Source organism: Triturus cristatus, chromosome 10 (assembly GCF_964204655.1).
Source record: "Triturus cristatus chromosome 10, aTriCri1.1, whole genome shotgun sequence".
Taxonomy (NCBI): Eukaryota; Metazoa; Chordata; class Amphibia; order Caudata; family Salamandridae; genus Triturus; species Triturus cristatus.
Window position 1 is genome coordinate 809,581,970 of NC_140593.1, and position 16,340 is coordinate 809,598,309.

The window sequence follows — 16,340 nt, forward strand, 5'->3', positions numbered from 1 at the left end:
TGCATCATTGAAGACATTGTGAAATTCATATTTTTGTCTTTTAGTGTTGATTGTTTTTTCAATTCCATTTTGAAACAAATGATAGTAAAAGAATGATGCATTTAAGAGGCTAACATATAATTTGAGTTGCAGCTTTGACCATCACTTAAAGGAAGTTCACAGTAAGATGCGCCCTTTCCACAGATTCACAAGCTGAATTTTTATTCTCTGTCACAAGGCCATACTATACTCTATAGCCACACACCTTACACAGAATAGTACTCCATACAAGGGTAGTGAGCATTATGTAAATGTTACATTACAATACCCTTACATACAGATATAGAAGGGAGCTTTGGCAACCCCTTAGAGCCATTGACTACTGTGGTTCAAATGGCTTCCAGTATGTTTTTTAAAGGGGTTGTCCATAAGTGTTGGTATTAGCTCACAGCATTTCACCACTTTGAAATAAATTAAGAAGCATTAGCAAAGTTAACAGGTCTAGCTTTTGGGACCTATTGGCTTTATCAACAGGTTTTAGCTATGCTGTACACTACAGGGTCCCTGATGCTGTGCAGCATGGCTGAATTTTACTGCCAAGCCAGGTCCTACCTGCAGGTCCTACCTGCATCGGAAACAAGCACCCTGGGACTGGTTTCAGGGTATCACCCCTCATCAGCCAGGTTAGCTTGAATAGCTTTTTTTGCCCAAAGTGGGAAGGGTATGCCCAGACATGGGTCCCGTGCTCACTGCGCCACTGGATTCAAGCTAGCCTGGCTGATGAAGGGTGATGCCCCAAAACCGGTCCCAGGATGCGTGTTTCCGATTCAGCGAGGACATGGCTTGGCAGTTCAGGCTGGACTGTTTCCATGAGAAACAGGTTCAAGATTGATTTGCATATGTCTGGGTCCAAACTGGGATAGCATAGTGAGAAAATGTACAATGGATTAAGCCTAGATCTTTGTGACTGGGGTGAATGTTTGCATTGTTCAGCATTCTGTCCATCATTTGCTCCTTTTACTTTTAGAAAGTTGGCATTTTCTTTACTCAACTATTTTGTGCCTGCAGTTTGTATCCTGGGTCACATGCCTAGATATAGCTGGCAATTGGTCTTTTTGTTATCCCAGTCAGGTAGACAAGGATGTTGGCAGGTGGGCCATCACTGACTTGATGGGGCTGCAGATCTGTCATCTACCACATTTGCACATCACAAATACTCTGCTTCAGCACAGTCACAAAGGCTTTCACACTAGTCTTTTGTACCCCCAGACAAGCTGGAGCCAGGGCAGGGAGGAAGGAAATTCCAGATACCTTTGCAGGGGAGGACTCTTGAATCTTCTCCCACTTCATAGTGAGCATCAGGTATAAATATTGGGCCCTCACACCCAACTGTTCAGTTCACGTCTGGACCTGTAGAAGACTCAGAAGAAGGACTGGTGTGCTGCTCTGCTGCAAGAAGGACTGGTCTGCTTGCCTGCTACTCTGCTTCCCTGCTGCCTGATTGAGAAGGGCTGGACCTGTATCTTGAACTAAGGATCACCAGTGCGACTCCAAGGGCTTGTTTGATGGTGTCCTGATAAGAGCCTCAAGGACAGAAAAGTTTCCAAACATCTTGAACCCTGCACCTGGACTCTGCCTGCAGTAAGTCCTAGCCCCCAAGTTGTGCTCCCCCAGTCCGGAATCCTTGAAAGTGGTGATGAAGGTGTTCTGCGCACAGCTGCGGTCTCATCAGAACTGCCCCAGCACAACACAAACCCACAATAGCTCTTTACAGCGCCTCATCAGAACTGACGCAGCACCAGGCAACCTCGACCTAAGCCCACATTGCAGCCTGCACAGCTCATTGGAACTGCCGCTGCACGACATATCCTCGACCTGGACCTTGAGTACTGTCATCGGAACTGACGCAGTGCGATGCGGCCTCAATCCCAGCCTACAACGCCCCCCCTTGCAGCTCATCGGAACCACCCCTGTGTGACGCATCTTCGACGCGGACCTTGCATTTCTTATCAGGAATGCTGCTGCTCAGCGCAACACACCTCAATAAGAAATTAAGATACATTTCTCAGCGAGACTAACCTTATCCTCAATAGCTGACCCATGTCCCATCATGGTCAGCCTAACTTGTGACCTTGTCCAGGTATGGCGCGACCAGAGTGCCACAGTTAGCGCTTTGTGGTTTTAAGCACTATTTTGAACTAAACCTTTTAAGTTGCATATCCCTGGATCTACTAATGGATTTCTGTCATTTTTGTATAAAATTATTTATTAAATTGTATGGATGTGGCAGTCATGTATAACATACTTGGCCGATGAGGTCCGTGAATTGACGTGCCCCCAATATCTGCGGGTTCTGCGCCTGACAGTCCTAAGCGCAGCTCCGCGCAACTAGTTTGCAGGTATCAGTAAGAAGCACAGACACACAACGGATAAGGCCTCCTTCTACGTTCCGCCCTCCTCGCCTCCCTTACCTTCTTGCTTACTTTCCCTCTCTTCGTTAATGAGTATTCTGTGTTCATTTTCTTTTAGATCCACCACTTTTGCACATGCATCCAAATGTTGTGCCACTGGCTAGTGGTTGTAGGTGGTTATCCTTGTTACATGTTTATCACCTTATAAAATCAATAAAAATGGTTTAAACATAAATTGTACTCTATTTTTCTAAATTGGTGTGGTTTTTGGTGTTGTGTTTTCACGTTATTGTGTATGTGTGCTGCATAAATACTTTGCACATTGCCTCTATGATAAGGTAAAATGCTTTTGTGCCTAGCTACCCGAAGGTTGAGCATAGGTTAATTTGGGGTTTCTCCAGTATTGGATCTTTTATAGAATCACATGCTTGAATCATTCCCTGTCGTCGAAGTGGGAGTCCCACTGTATATATAAAGCAGTAAATCCATTTTTAGGTCTCGGCTAGCGATGGCTGCGCTTGCGCAGTCTCGCTCGCGAGAGATAATGACTTGGGAGAAGAGGGGCTTAAACCCGCCCCTCTTCTACCCTGTTCTCCATTGGCTGGCCTAGTAAATGCTGGCCAGCCACTGGAGAAGAGGTCCCGTCACTCCAATCCTGCCCCGTCCTTTTCGGATCGGGGGGCGTGTTTTTTGCGAAAAGTCTCAGGCAGGAGACAACAGCAAAACACGCCCCCGAATCCGAAATGGACGCTGCGTTTCTCCGAGGCATTTCTGCTCTGCCCCGGAGAAAGGCGGTGGTGTCCAGCATCAGGTTCGTGCAGCTCGCAGCTTCCTCCTTGTTTTTTTAACATTTCGAGGTACCCACTACCCAATCTGTGCTGACATCTGCTCTCCGCTGCCTCCTTTTGTCTTCCATCCCCTCCGTATGTCTCCTTTCTGTAGAGAAAGGAGGGGCTGAAAGCTGTCTGCAGAGCGGGACATATGTCCTGAACCCACAGCCTCCCCCAGTCCGAGCTGTAGCTGCATGGCCTAAACAGCATCGCCTCCAGAGTTGGAATCATTTCGCCTCTTAAGAAAACACACTTGCTTTACACTCCCGCCCCCCGCCCCACTGCTCCTCCCACACACACACAGACACTACTGCCACAGGAGCAGAAAACGAAGCAACCTTTGGATGGAAACTGCAGCACTTGCAATCAGACACCACACGCCCCTCCTGCCCTTGATTGTTCATTAATACACGTTTTACCATTGCAGGGTGGAAACGTTTAGTGACCTGCACGCCTGGCAAGGTTCCCGGAATTGGGATTTTAGCAGATGGTAAAACCTCAGTTTTAGACTCAAATGACTGACTGTAGCTCGTGGCGTCTCAGGTTACCCGCGCTTTGAAAGGACGCCGGGTGAGTGATTCCGCGCGTCGGAGTGCGGGCGTCACTTGAGACAACGGCTACGAGCGAGCCATGCGGTCCTCCTTGTTTTTTTAACATTTCGAGGTACCCACTACCCAATCTGTGCTGACATCTGCTCTCCGCTGCCTCCTTTTGTCTTCCATCCCCTCCGTATGTCTCCTTTCTGGAGAGAAAGGAGGGGCTGAAAGCTGTCTGCAGAGCGGGACATATGTCCTGAACCCACAGCCTCCCCCAGTCCGAGCTGTAGCTGCATGGCCTAAACAGCATCGCCTCCAGAGTTGGAATCATTTCGCCTCTTAAGAAAACACACTTGCTTTACACTCCCGCCCCCCGCCCCACTGCTCCTCCCACACACACACAGACACTACTGCCACAGGAGCAGAAAACGAAGCAACCTTTGGATGGAAACTGCAGCACTTGCAATCAGACACCACACGCCCCTCCTGCCCTTGATTGTTCATTAATACACGTTTTACCATTGCAGGGTGGAAACGTTTAGTGACCTGCACGCCTGACAAGGTTCCCGGAATTGGGATTTTAGCAGATGGTAAAACCTCAGTTTTAGACTCAAATGACTGACTGTAGCTCGTGCGTTGTAACAGTACCCGAGTCCCCGACTTCAGAAGGATTGAAGTCCGAATAAGCTTTGCCAGAGTAAAATAAACCGCACACATGGTATGTATGACTGGATCCCCAGCGCAGCAGTGTTCACCAGGCCTGCTTCCCACAATAACCCGCAACCAGAGTTTCTCTACCCACCCCCAATCTCCCTTCCCCCCCCTCCAGTGGCGTAACTAAACTTGAGGGTGGGTCCCCTGCAGGCGTGCAACACCCATTGGCCTCACCGGGCTTCAGCCCCCCCTCCCCCCCCCGTCATGTGTATCAGCCCGGCTGAGAGAGCCTCGCGGGCTGGCGTCCGTCTAATTGCAGCCGGACCCGAGTACTTCACAGGTCTTTAAAAGACCATTTACTCGTTAACGAGGCTTTTGTTGCGTTTTTTGCCCGCCTGGTCCCCTGCAAGGTACATGGTGGGGGAGCTCTCTTTCCAGGGGCCTGCCAGGGCTGGAGGGGGACCCCTGTCTGTGTGGGCTTATGTTACGTCACTGCCCCTTCTCCCCTTGACCCTGCTTCCTCTTTTTCTTCCGCCTCGCCTCTCCTTCTATTTCAACGTCAACTCTATCCTCCCATCTCTCTTCTATTCTACTTCCCGCCTCCTCCTTTTCTCTCCCCTTACTCGAGTCTCTTTCCCCTCGTTTAGTATCCCTCCTGCATGTCCCCATCCTCTGCCCTCACCGTCTCCCATCCAATCCTCTTTCTCCCCCTATTTCCTTCTCCTAACTCCCGCCCACGTTTCCTCCTCCCTACCTCGCCACCCTCTTACCCCCCCCCCCATCCCCTCTTTCTCTCTTTATATCGGCTCCTCCTCTTTTTCCTGGAGCCCCTCTTCTTGTCCCGTGTTGCCTTGCCCCCCATGCTGCCCCTCTGCTGGCTTGGGGGCGGGGCCCCGTCGGCTCTAGTTTCTGGGCTGATCATGGCTGAAAGCGGACACCCCTCTGGGCTTTACTTGTGATGAAGTTTGAGTCAGTTGTGCGCACACTGCGCCTTGTGTGTAAACACCCCAGGAAGCCCGGGGGCTGCGGACAGACACACACCCTTCGCACCCCCCACGAGGCCCTGTCTTTTCGGAGCTGGGCACTGCCCGACCTCCCTGACTGGTCCTGGTAAGTTCCTCGGCGTGATCCCCAGTGCAGCATGGCATGGTGGCATCCGCGCCCATACATGCCAGTGCCGCGTTTGTTCTCACCTCTGGTCGGTCTTATCTGTCTGCCCTCGTTGCGCTGACCTCTGCCTGCCCTGTCCTAACCTCTGCCCTGTCCTATGTATGTCCCCACCTTTGAGGGTCCTCGCCTGGGGTGCGTCCTCTTACCGTGTGCCCACCTAAGACTGGCGTCACCTGTGTCCTTTCCTCTGCATGTCCCCACTTTTACCCTCGCGGTGCCCACTCCCAGGCTGCCGTCACCTTCGTGCTCTTACTGTGCCCACCTGTTCTGCCCTCTGGAGCTCTCACCTGCCTGTCCTCGCCTCTGTCTGACCTTGCCTCTCCCTATGTCACTCACTTGTTTGCCTTCTCTCTGCCTACCTCTCACTTCCCTCAACCCTGCCCTAACCTCTTCCTCTCCTGCATACCTGTTTGGCTTCATTATGCCCACCTCTTAACTCCTCACATCTGCCCTTGTTCTGCCTGCCCTAGTCACTAACTGTCCTCAGCCTGCCCCCCTCACCTGTCTGCCCTCCTCACCTTTTGCTGTCTCTTTTGTCATTGCATCCAGGCATAATGATACAGCAAGTAACATGATACCTACAACAAGTTAGGACTATTGGCTTTGTCAATCGTTGTTAGTTGCATAAGATAAATTAGCAGTAACTGTGGCTTGTATATAATATTGAGAAAGCATCCACTTGAAGCCCTAGTGACACCACGACAATGTTACTGCTCCTGAGTTTCAAAAAGAGACAACAATATAATCATGCAGTGGCTGAACTCGACAGATTAAGAAATATATCCCAAATTATATATAACAGTCGGTAGACGCATGCCTCTACAGTGTTCTCTTATATTTTGAAACCAGAATTGGTCAAGTTCGTATCCTTTCAAAGTTCCGTTTTCAAACAATCATTATCAACGCCAAGTCTGGCCCTGGCACGGTAGTGCGAGTTTTGTTTAGTATTAATAAAAGTTGACACTTCAGGCAGCAGTTTCAGCAGAGAGGACAAAGAAGGAATGGGCATGGGATCCAAATACTAATCATGCATATTAGTCTGGGCCACTGGCATTTTGCGATGCTGCAGCGTTTTCCTCATATTTATGGATTTGCCAAACTTCCCAAATAATGCTCGCATAATAAATCTCGCTTTTGAGAGTGATTAAGCTATTGACATTGTAAATAACAATGCCGTTTCTTTAAATGTTTTAAGAACATAAACAAAAAAAAACCAATGTCAAGAGCAATGCCAATAGCTCTAACTTTACCAATGCCGAGACCATTGCATTGTAAATGCTTGTTTTTACATTGAAGTTAATGCACAATACAAGTGTAATACCCTGTTAGTGTCATTTGAAATGGCCCAAAGTCCAACCAATCAGGTGACAGCAACCTTTTGAACCTTCACCACAGAGGCTCCAGTCTCTCAGATTTTCTACAGCACGTCATGTGAAGGGAGTCTCCCTGAGCTCTGCTCAGTGTTTCTAATTTCTGGCCTTCCTGACAGAAATTTGTACTCAGAATTGCAGTTTTACTATCAGATCAAAGTCTCCTCACTGTAGACATTATGACCACCAAGGTAGTATTATTTCGACCCTGCTGCTCCTGTGGGAAAATGAGACTTCACTCTCATGACTATCTCAAAAACTGCATCTATTGCCTTCACTCTGAATATCAGGTGCGAGATTGTAAAATTTGCTGCACTTTTTCTCACAAACTTTAGCAGGATAGAGAGGCTAGACTTCTGCTATGGCTACAGAAGCTAAAAACAAAGAATGTCCTCCATCTGACGAAGAGAGTGACACCTTACAGACTGTGGGCTCTTAAAAGAGAGAGAGCGAGAGATCTGCAGAGAGTTTGTCTCCAAATTCATGTAAGGCAGCTAAAAAATCCCATTGGTTAAGTTCTGAGGCGGAAGACCAACATACAACATCAACTCAGTTATTTACCTCACAAAATGGTCATTCTGAACCCTCTACGCCTGCCGCCTTACCTGCTTATGTCAAAAAAGCTTCTAGATCTCTTTCTGAGGCAGAAAAGGCAGTTTTGTTGCCTCAGATGCCAAAATGTTACTTCTCAGTGACGAGACCGTTGACGAACCCCTCGTCGGTTGCAGTTTCCGTCATCACTGCTACGACCACGACGTCGACTTTCACTTCACCAATGTCACCGCTATTACTGCCATCGTCTCCATCAGTGTCGACAATGACCTTTTCTATAAAGATTAAACCCTTACCAGCGACAATGCTGCCAGCAAAAAACACAGTCGACAAAAATCTCGAAAAAAGGACCCATTGATTCAGCAGCACTGACCATCCTCAGACACATCAACATCAGCGACTTCAAAATCGGTGCCGTTGATGTCCGCAAGATCCAAGTTCCCACCATTGACAGCGTGCCTCTCATCCTTAGATCTGTTGAAGACCCTGCTGTAGACGGCACTGCTGTTGATGTTGGATCCATCGATACCGCCTCAACTATTCGACGGAACCACAGTCGACTTTGGGACCACAGCCGTTCACAGACCAGTCAACAATACCAATTTTACTGCTGTTGGCACAATTACCATCAAAAACACCTTCTTTTGTGCCTTTGACACCTGTAAAACACAGATCATCACAAGAAATACTATTACCTTCACATGCCTCACTCAGTAAAGTGTCACCTATCCATCCTGAGAACCTCTTAGACAATGAGGCGAATGAGGAGGAATACTCTGGCGACGATGGAATTTCAGAGTGGGCCATAGCCCCTCTGACTTGCACAATAAATGCCAGGACAAAATTGTGAAAATGTTATCTACAATGGCGCTGACTGCTGTGTTCGCTGCAAACTCCTTGGCAATTCTATAGCGGTACGACCGCCAAATGTGGTCGAACATATCATCATATATTGACCTCTTTCAGAGGATGCAGGATAAGAGGCAAGAAAAATTCTACAAAAGGTAGAGTAAATATCAGTGGAAATAATTGACTGCGCCATAGATGTGTTATCCACAGGTTTTTGACAACTGGCCGGGGTGGCAGTCCTAGGACGGCAGGGATGGCTAAAAGCTACTTCCTTTCAACAGGAGGTTCAATCAAAAATAATAGACAGGCCATATGATGGTGAGTTGTTGTCGATGATGCAATCCAAACCATCAAAGCAGACACTGAGACAGCCAGATCCTTTGGCACCCTCCATAACAAGAGGCAGCCCTTTTGAGGAGCCCGAGATCGAGGGGTGTCCTCCTTTCGGGGGCAGTTATCAACGGTACAAACAGTACCAACCATACCAAGAACAGTATTGCCATACAACTGGCCAGCAACGCCAGCAGTCCTACAGACAACCACCATCTGCAGCATATAGACATCCCTCCAGAGGAAAGACTTCTTATAGAGGCAGACACTACCAACAAACAGTGACACCCTCCAATGCTGACCACCAACTACACCTTGAATACTCAAACTTGGGGAAACATTTCCAACTTTTTTTCTCAATGGTTCCAAATCACAATCGGACAGGTGGGTCCTCGATATAATCACCCAGGGGTATACCCAAGAGTTTTTACAAACCCCACCGTATGAACTCCCGAGAGGACCACCATTTACCCATTTAAAAGAGCTATTATTGCAGATTGCTATAATGATATGCAAGAGTGAAATAGAAATTGTACCAAAGACTTAGAGAGGAATCGGTTTCTCCTCATGATTCTTCATAATCCAGAAGAAGTCAGGAGATTGGCGCCCAAACTTAGATCTTCGTCAGCTCAGCAAATTTCTCAAAAAGCAATAATTTTGTATGAGCACTCTTCACAATGTACTGCACCTTTTAAATCAAGGAGATAACATGATGGCCTTGGATCTCCAAGATGCCTATATCCAATTCCCCATGCACCCCAAACACAGGAAATTATTGTACTTCAAGGTTGCCGGCGCTCACTACTAGTTCAATGTCTTACCATTCGGCATATGATCAGCACCTCGAGTATTCCTCATGGTTCTAGCTCCAGTGGCAGCATATTTCAGGCAAACAGGAGTCCAAGTATACCTGTACTTGGACAATTGGCTAATAAAGGCAAACACATCGCAACAAGCAGCAAGACATATGACAACATGTTGATCGCTTTTCCACTCCTTAGGCCTGTCACTCAACCACCAAAAACCACAATTAACTCCTACAACCAACAACACCTTTTTAGGAGCAATAATGAATACAATCCAAGCAAAAGCCTTCGCCTCCAATGAGAGACAGGAAAGAATTAACAACCTAGCACAACGCCTCATCAAAAGAAAGTCAGCTTCTGTCCGTCTCTACTAGTCTTTTCTGGTGATGCTCTCCTCATGCATTCCCCTCATACCAACTTGCCAACGTCCATATGAGACCACTCCAAGAAGAGTTGGACCACCAGTGGTTACAAATCAACGGTACCATTCAGATCACACCCAAAATAAAACAAGCCATGAGATGGTGGTCGCACAGACCCAGCATATCCAAGGGCCTCTCATTTCTGACACACATCACAGAATATATGATAACCATGGACGAGTCTCTCGAGGGTTGGAGCGCTCATCTTCTGGACTTGACGGTCAGAGGAAAATGGACCGCCCACCAAGCAACACTCAATATCAACATACTGGAGCTAAAAGCCATTTTGCTAGCAATCAAATCCTTCCTATCCAAGATCACAGGTTCCTCAGTTTGCCAGTTTTCATCAGATCCGATAACACCACGAGTATACACTACCTAAACAAGCAGCGCGGAGCAAGTTCACCAGGAATATCTCTCCACGCACAACTAATATGGACCTGGGCCCTATGACTCAAGATAACTCTCAGTGCAGGACATGTTACCGGCATATCCAACATCCCTTGCAGACTCATTAACCAGGGCTAGCACAGCTGCCACGAATTGTAACTACACCATTACTGTGGCAAAGCCAGAGGTTAGACCTGTTTGCAACAGCCAAGAACAGCAGATGGCAGTACTTCACTAGCTGGCTACTTCAGAAAGGATCGTTGTGGAATGCATTTTTGATCAGACGGTCAGGAATTTATGCATATACTTTTCCCTCGATTCCACTGATCCCAAGGGTGCTTGGAAAAAATAGAGAGAGAGCCTTGTTGAGTCCTTCTGATAGCTCCCAGGTGGTGCAGCCAGTTTTGGTTTATGGAGCTCCTCCTGCTCTCAGAATGACCAGCCATTCATATGCAACCAATACTGACCCTCTTAACGATGAACCAAGACCAGGTCTGTCATCCCAACCCAACATCACTTCAGTTGTAGGCCTGGCTACTGAGTTCCATGCGTTTGCTAACCTAGATATCCCTTCCGATTGTCGAGTTGTTCTCGCTAATGCCAGAGCACAGACCACAAACAAAACATATAAACTTAAGTGGAAGAGATTTTGTATCTGGTATATGAACTCTGATGTCCAACCTTTCAATTCCTCACCGGAACAGATACTGCTGTACCTACTTAATCTAGCAAAATCTGGTCTTTCTCACTCTTTCCTCAAAGTGCATCTGTCAGCCATTTCCAGGTTTCGGCCAACCAGTAACTCGCCATCATTATGGTCCTCAAGAATAATAAAACAATTCCTTAAGGGATTATTCCAATTGTTTCTTGCAGTAAAACGTCCTCCTCCTACTTGTGATCTCAATATTGTACGTTTAAAATTAATGAAACACCCATTTGAATCAATTCATAGGTCAGAACTAAAATACATATCTTGGAAGACAGCGCTTCTTCTAGCGCTTACTTCAGCAAAGCGCATGAGCGACATCCAAGCGTTTTCAATCAAACAACCTTTTTTCTAATTTAAAAACTGACAGTGTGATTCTTAGAGCTAATCCTAAATTTATTCCAAAAGTCCCAGCAGACTTTCACTTGAACAAACCAGTTATATTACAGATATTTTCCCCCAATCCTCAGACACCAACGGAAAAATTATTACATTTGTTAGATATCAAAAGATGTCTCAAACTCTACATACACAAAACTAACAACATACGCAAAGCAGATCAGTTGTTTGTAGTTTAGGGAGACCTCAGAAAAGGGTTTCCTGTCTCTAAACAGACTATAACAAGATGGATTTCTTCAGTCATTCAATTTTGTCATTGACAAGTGGGAAAACCATTGTCTGCTAAGGTCTACCAGAGCTGTCTCTACCTCCTCAGCTCTCTTTGCTGGTGTTGCCATTCATCAGATTTGATGAGCAGCAACCTGTTCTAGCAGGCACACTTTTACTAGAAACTACTGCCTTTATGCCGTAGAAAGCATGGATGCAGCTGTAGGACAAGCAGTTCTACGTCAACTATTCGAATAAGGTGAGCACTGTTCTTCTCACCTTCCACCATACTATGATTATACATATTTTAATATTGCAGTGTTCACCAGCAAAGAGAGCTGTGGAGATGGAGATATATATATATATATTTAGTAGTATTTCTTCTATTATTTTCTTTACCCCTGCTGTAATGTGGAAGTTTGCTGTTTTGTATGCCGCAATCCTATTGGCTCATATAAAAGGGAGGAGTCTACATTTTACTATATTTGTTGTGTATGGTCCTTATGGTGTCATGTGATCAAGGCCGTGGTAACACAGCCGAAACGCGTCATGCCTACTGACTCTAAAGAATAAACCTTTTCATACGACAATCTTCAGCGTGTGATGGTCTGTACCTGTTCCAGCTATCTACTGGAGTCTGGGAACTCCTCTTGTGATATATATATATATATATTTCCACAAGATAAGCTCCTTTCGTCGGGATAGGCCAGCGCTCTTCTCACGGTGCGGTGCCCAACGGCAGAGCCAAGCCGTTATAAATCCACCATAACTCCTTCCAGCGCGGGAAGGAAAAAGCAGGTCGCACTCACGTCTGGAATGTTTTCCAAATTGCAGATTTTATTTTTAATTATATAAGCATAATCTAGGCAGAAGATCTACGCGTTTCGGTCTTAGCATAAGACCTTGGTCACGATCACCTGCTTTTTCCTTCCCGCGCTGGAAGGAGTTATGGTGGATATATATATATATATATATATATATATATATATATATATATATATATATATATATATATATATATATTTTATCTACTGGCAGTCGCCAGTAGATAGTTATAGTTAGGACCTATTTTCCATAGGAAATCCGCAACATTCTATTGGGAATTTCTTTGGCGCCGATTGACGAATCTTCGCGAAATTCTCCAAACTTTTGGCCACCTCCGCTCCGCTTCTACCCTGAAAGTTTCGTGGTGATTCGTCAAGCGGGGGCCAAGAAAAAAGGGGAGTCCCAAAACGCGTTTTCCCCATGCAATTTCCCATAGGATCTGTTGTCGCAGCTACAGCCCGAACCGCTGAACGGAATGACACCAAATTTGGCAAAGAGGTAGTCCTCAGTTCGGACTCGTGCCTTTTGCATATTTGGTGTGAATCTGTTCAGTAGTTCCTGAGAAAATTAGGGTAAAAAAGTTAGTGATATCTATTGCCACGGACCGTACCCGCACCGTACGCGAACCCTCCCCGAACCGAGTGCGCACCCTCCCGATCGCGCGCTGAATGCTAATTGGCTGTCGAGCGTCTCTCTACATTCGAAACCAGGAACTGTTGGCGGCCATTTTCTGCCTCGGTAGAAGCGAGGCTGAAGAAGCAAGGGGAATAAGTGCGTAAAACATATAAAGGGGGCAGAGTGGGAATACTCTGACCCTCTAGAGGTGCTTAGGGGGTCCCAGAAGGACCCCCTGGGGCCCCCCTTTTTTTTAAAAATAAAAAGCGGCGAAATGCGTGCACCGTGCGCGCATCCTATCGCGTTGGATGCACGGATTCTCTCGCGGTGGGTGCGCGGATCCACGGCAACGTTTTTTGAAAAACGACAAGTAATCATTGGTTGTATAACAACTTTCTACACTGAAAGGTAGGGTGTATATGTTTGTTTTTTAAAGGTATGATTGTTATTGGTTAACAAAAACAGATTGTAAGGAACATTATATATGATAAGCTGATATGTAGAAAAGTCAAGCACACTTCCTGTCTTGTGTAGGAACATTGTGTGCTGAACTTGTGACCTGTGAGCTCAGTGCAGTGTTCCATGACCTGTTTCATATGGTAACAGGCAGAAGGCAGATTGGGGGAAGGGTTGAAATGTATTTCAGTTGGAAAGGGTTGAAATGTTTAACCAATTGAAATGTGTGTTTGCTTTTGAGTTTATGTGTGAAGGATTGTGATTTGATGTTTACATGTATATGTGTGGAAAATGAAAGGGAAACGTTTCCATTCTTTGCTTTTGCTGAGAGGTGCACAGTGCAGAGATTCTGTAAAAGAAAATATGGTGAGTAATTGATATACTCCTTAATCTACAAAAGAACTTGAAAGATGAGTTATTTAATTGTGAGGGGTTGTATGTGGACTATTTTGATTTTAATCAGACTAATGTATTTTTCCTGCTAAAGTGTAGGGAGTACTTTTTTTCTCTACAATGTGTGTGCATGTAGAAACCATTCTGTGATTGGCATTTGTGTTTTTCATGTGTTTGTAGAGAGATAACTGTGCAGTTTTTATATTTTGGTAGAATTAGAAACCAGCCATTGTTTATGAATTTATGAAATGAGTTATGTTATGTTTCTATTCTAAAATGTAGTACTACTTCTAGATGAAGAAATGTGCAAGGGATAGCGTTGTTTGTCTAGAATCACACAGTGAGTCTGTGTGCATTTGGGAACCACTGTGAGAGAAGCATTTGGTAATATCGTGTATTTGCTGACAGATAAGTGTTTTAACCCCTTCAGCGCGGCGGGAATTCCCCCGCGGTGCTGAAGGGTTCGAGCGCGGGCGGGGCCATGACGGAACGGTTCCGTCATGAGCACAGCTCAACCGATGCTCATGACGGAACCGTTCCGTCATGAGCATGGAAGGGGTTAAAACCAGTCAGGTTGTCAAGTTTTAGTAGCATTAGAAGCCAGTCATTGCTTATGCTTTGATTAAATGAGTCAGGCATTGACACTAAAGTGCAGTCGTGAAATATGTAGATTGTGTGCAGTTCCCTTACCACTTCCACTGTAGTGAATGAGTTTTGGTAAGCTCATAGGGATAGTGGTGCTTGTCTAGAATCATACTGTGAGTCTGTGTGCATTTGAGAACCACTGTGAGAGAAGCATTTGGTAACATCGTGTATTTGCTGACAGATAACTAATTTAAAACCTCTCATGTTGTCAAGTTTTAGTTGCATTGGAAGCAAGTCTTTGCTTATGCATTGATAAAATGAGTCAGGGTTTGACACTAAGGTGCAGTACCATGTACTATTCTGTTCACTGTGGCAGAACTGAAAATGTAAAAGTTTTACCTAAGCACTGTCCTAGAAGTAGTCTGATTATTTAGTCAGTTTCTAAGTACCAAATAGATTGCTTCAAATAAAAGTGTTCTGACATACTATACACTTGTCTTTTACACCTTCAATTCCCTAGTCAGTATCCATACACTTCCAGGAAACATCCTGTCACTTCCTTTGCAGTCCTCTAGAGACCCATTCAACAGCATGTACTAATCCATTGACTGTGCCAAAACTCAAACACTTATAAATTCACCTAGATACTCTCTTTCCAGTACTCTAATGATTGTCACTGCCTAAGTATTCATGCACTGAGCCAGTTCTTAGCACATGGACTACGTCAAACCCATATCCACTATGCATGCAGTCCTCTAACCACCTATAAACTTGTCTTTCACTCCTTCAATTCACCAGTCAGTATCCGTTCACTTCCAGCAAACAACCTGTCACTGCCGTTGCACTCCTCTAGTGACCCATTCAGCATCATGTACTAATCCATTCACAGCGCCAAATCCTAATAAATTCACCCAGGCACTCTCCTTGCAGTACTCTAATCATTCAGTCAGTACCCAAGTACTCATCCAGCGACCCAGGCCTTAGTATATGGACTGCTTCAAACCCTTATCCTCTATGTATGCAGTCCTCTAACCACCTACACAATTGTCTTTCACACTTTCAATTCCCTAGTCAGTATCCATACACTTCCAGGAAATACCCTGTGACTCTCTTTGCAGTCCTCTAGTGACCCATTCAGCACCATGTACTAATCCATTCACTGTGCTAAAACCCAAACACTTATAAATTCACCAAGATACTATCTTTGCAGTACTCTAATCATTCAGTCAGTGCCTAAGTATTCATACACTGAGCCAGGCCTTAGCACATGGACTGCTTCAAACCCCTATGCACTATGCATGCAGTCTTCTAACCACCTAGACACTTGTCTTTCACACTTTCAATTTCCTAGTCAGTATCCATACAGTCCAGCACTTGTCACTGCCTTTGCACTCTTCTAGTGACCCATTCAGTACCAAGTACTAATCTATTCTCTGTGCGAAAAGCCTAGCACTTATAAATTCACCTAGGCACTCTCCTTGCTGTACGATAATCATTCAGTCAGTACCCAAGTAGTCATGCAGTGAGCCAGGCCTTAGCACATGGACTGCTTTAAATGCCTATGCAGTATGGATGCAGTCCTCTAATCACCTACACAGTTGTGTTTCACACCTTCTATTCCCTAGTGTTAGTATCCATACTCTTCTAGCAAACACCCTGTGAGTCACCAAGTGTGTCTCCTTATACTACTGTAATCATTTAGTCAGTTAGCATGTAGTGTTTTAGTGAGGTAGGCTTTAGGGCATGAACTGCTTTAAAGTAGTATGCACTATGCATGTAGTGTTTTAATGATCGTCACACTTGTGGTTCAGGGCTATAGTTTCATAGTCAGTTTTTATATAAAATGTGTTTGTAC

At 45.6% G+C, this 16,340-nt stretch overlaps 1 protein-coding gene across 1 annotated transcript in view; it reads left to right on the forward strand.

The window, feature by feature from the left end:
• The window catches only part of DNAAF8 (dynein axonemal assembly factor 8), an 816,395-nt gene that overhangs the window by 67,778 nt on the left and 732,277 nt on the right, over nt 1-16,340 (forward strand). The window lies entirely within an intron of this gene.